Raw genomic sequence first — 3,578 nt, 5'->3', positions numbered from 1 at the left:
CGTCACCTGGTGTCCTCTGCGTCACCTCCAGCCAGGCTCTCTGAGGCACTGAAATACACTCCATCCTTTGCTCTGTCTCCTCACTCTGTTTCTTGCTCCTGCTGGCCGTGATGATGTGAAGCCCCTCCTCCCTTAGGTTACCCTTCTCACTTACCTGGGAAGTTCTCCCTACAATTTGTGAAAGCTCGTATAGGTTGCCTGATGTTTTCTCTTGCATCTCACAGACAAGAAAATTGCAGAATTGATCCCATAGTGTGACACCTTGAAGTGAAACCTGACGGAGGTCAATAGTTACTCCTCTCTGTGCCAAGGCTTCCCTTCACATGAGGAGTGTGGACCTTGAGTCTCGGATCGTCATGCTTCCTTCTCTCTTGAGGGAGCTGGGAGTGACCTAGAGAAAGTAGCTCAATCTTCTGTACATGCTTGTATTTTGGCAACCCCAGCTGTTGCACCCTTTCCCCAACCCCATCCAATGTGTAGTGGATGATGCGGTGATGGACTTCCAGCCCATTCTCATGCTATCTTTCCCCCCAAACTTTTCTAATTAATTAATATATCTCTCCAAACCCTGCAAATCGCTCATTTTTTCCAGGGAGAGAGAATTCCATCTAGTTCAGGGGCTTGAAGTGGGAACGAATTAAAGAGACTCGTTTGCCATGCCCTCTTATAGCCCCATCACCCTGTGCTTTGTTGTAAAACAGCCATTATATATAAACTTTAAGGTTTCACAAGATCTGAGTTTTGTTTGCTTTCAATCTCTGATTTATAATTAGTCTCTCTTTATGTGAGTGTGTGTGTTCTATTAAAAACTTGCAACAAATAAAAATTTTTGTGTTTCAAAAGCTTTACTCAAAGAAACCTACCTCCTGACTACTATTGTTCTTCATCTTAAAGCGTCTGTTCTCAAGCAAGTAAAGCATGCAGAGAGGCACTGAACACACAGCATGTTAAGCTTTCATTTGGGTACTCAGGTGAAAGCCGGACTGCATGGGGTCGAGTGTAGAGTGGCCACAGCTCTTGCCATCCAACATTCAGGAAGTGTGAGCTGATGTGCCCCCACTGGACTCGACTACCTAAGTCTGCAACATTTCACAGGATAGGAGAGGTGCTAAGTATCTTTCATTCCAAGTGGAGTGAAGCTATCCCTATAAACAAAGTGGATGCTGAGCAAGGAGCAATCAGTTTGTGACCTAGATTTCAGAGTTGGGGGCCTCCTTACTAAATACAATCTATTAACAATGCCTATGGGGGGGAATACAACCGAGAAACACCTGAGGTTCAAACACAGGGGATACGTTGAGACATTTACATCCCAGATTTCTTCATTTTAAAAGATCTTTTATAGAAAAGAGTTAGAGGTAAATGTACTAGACTCTGAAAAGGAGAGAATCCATTAGCACCTTCAAAGGGACATCAGTCCCGATGGAAAGAAGAAAACACGGAATTAAATTTTCTCACCAGGATTTTCTAAAGTGTCACCATTCAGAATACAGCCACAGAGAGGAAATTTACATTTATGTTTTCTCACTAATTTGAGAAGCAAAGAAGAGGCAAAAAAGAAAAAAGTTGGTTCATTTTCCAGTCGCAATTGACTTTGCTGCTTCTCTGAGAACAGAATGAGAAAGGCGGGAGGTTGTGTAATAAACCTAGGCCTGCTCTGTGTGCTAGGAGACAATATTGCTATGCTAAGAGTTCTGGGGGCATAATCCCGTAATTCAGTGGTTTCACTCTAATGCATGTTCCACTTCTTTTCCCACTGAGCTCATTTACAGTCCCAGACAGTTTCTTCCTGTCACTTCCCATTTGTGTCGCCAATGTCCATGTTTTTTCTTTCCTTTAGAGATCATCCCTGTCACAACCCATCTTACTTCTGACTCATTGTCATCTTTCCTTGAGCTGTTCCTTCCCCTTTCTTCTGCTGTCTCCCTGAGTTGCCATCACCTAAAGGTTAATGAGGCAGACCTTCTCCTGGGTGAAAATGCTCTGTGTGGACTTCCTATCTCTTGGGAATCATGACCGTCCTTTTCCTGTGTTTATGGCATACTTCAATTTCAGGAGTTGTGAGCGGTTTAGGTTTTTCTTTACTGATACTGATCAAAAGGATACAGTTAGACTTGGGAAATTCTAATACATTCAGAGATCTTTTGTGACTCCCTCCTCTTATTTCTTTTTGCCGCTTTACTGTAATGGAATTGGGGGGCCGTGTGTGTTTGGGTAGGCAGGAGAGCTAAGAGGTTGGAAGGATGACCAGAGGCTATAGCTGCTCCATATCATAGTCATTTAACGTGTGTTAAGACATATTTTAAGAAATAGCCAGTATCATAGATTTTAGCCAACTGTTTACTTGAGTTTACTTGAGTTTGAAATCCAAATGTTCCAAATTCTGACTTCTCCTCTATCTGCCAGGCTTTTAATGAAACCATTAAACCTGTCCTCTCATGACTGTGGACATAGGATAATAGTTGTTATATACACAGTCTCTAGAAGCTTGTTAAGACTTAATAAAGTAATTTTATTCAAGATAGTTTGCCCCAAATCCAAACTGATCAATTATATTAATGATCAAAAATTAATGCATGAATAGTCATTCAAAAAACAAACTCTATAGGTAAATAGAAGAAATTAAAACTCTTTTAAAAACTTTCTGTAATGGGTGTTGTTTCTGGACATAGATTTCACCACTAAGTAATTAAGTGAGTGAGTGTGATCTATACATATACACGAGTAAATAGTCTCAAAAATATGTGTCCTAATATTTTTTAGAATGCAGTATAGAAGTTATATACTATTTACCATAATTATTTTCTTCTACCATTAACATTAGCATTCCTCGAGAGGTCGTCCTGCATATCGAACATTATACTCAAAACTAAATTATATATAATATTTCATTTACACAGATATCCAGATGTTTTATTTTAAGGGCTTCTGTATGTATAGATTAAGGGTATGGATCTCAGAGCTCTATTTTCAGGGTTCCAATCCTCGCTCATCCACTTATTAGCTGTGTTACCTTTGTCAAGTTGCTCAACTACTCTGTGCCTCAGTTTTCTTACCACTTTAAAACAATGAGGATAAAAGTCATAACTACCCCTTAGGGTTGTTATGCAATTTAAATGTGTTAAATATTTTAACATATTAGAACACTAAGTCTAATATTTAGCAGAGAGTGTTTAGTACATGTTAACGATTATCATGTTTACAATTACAGCTTCTCTAAGTAAGCCTAATACTATTTCTCAAGGTCTCATTTCTTTCTTTCTTTTTTTTTTTTTTTTTTTTAAGTCCTAGCAGGCAGGGGAATTAGCTCAAGTGGTAGAGCGCTCGCTTAGCATGCGAGAGGCAGCGGGATCGATGCCCGCATTCTCCAGCTCCATGTTCCGCCTACCCTCCGGCCTTTACTTCCCTACTTCTGTAAATAAACACCTTGCCACAACGTCACTACGTAAGGGCCCAATTCCTAATTGATGGCCTCTCCCTTGTCTCCAGTGACAGGACAGGGTAGGTTGGATTCCCCAAGATTTCCCTCGCCTTTTTTTTTTTTTTTTTTTTCACACACACACACACTGTATTTTATT

General features: G+C 40.2%; 1 non-coding gene across 1 annotated transcript; it reads left to right on the top strand.

The window, feature by feature from the left end:
• The first annotated feature begins 3,297 nt into the window (after positions 1–3,297).
• Positions 3,298–3,370, top strand: TRNAA-AGC (transfer RNA alanine (anticodon AGC)). The gene has a single exon. It is a non-coding gene; the product is annotated as a tRNA-Ala (tRNA).
• The last annotated feature ends 208 nt before the right edge of the window (positions 3,371–3,578 follow it).

The sequence above is a fragment of the Eschrichtius robustus genome, chromosome 6 (genome assembly GCF_028021215.1).
Source record: "Eschrichtius robustus isolate mEscRob2 chromosome 6, mEscRob2.pri, whole genome shotgun sequence".
NCBI lineage: Eukaryota > Metazoa > Chordata > Mammalia > Artiodactyla > Eschrichtiidae > Eschrichtius > Eschrichtius robustus.
This window is presented reverse-complemented; position numbering and strand designations above follow the sequence as displayed.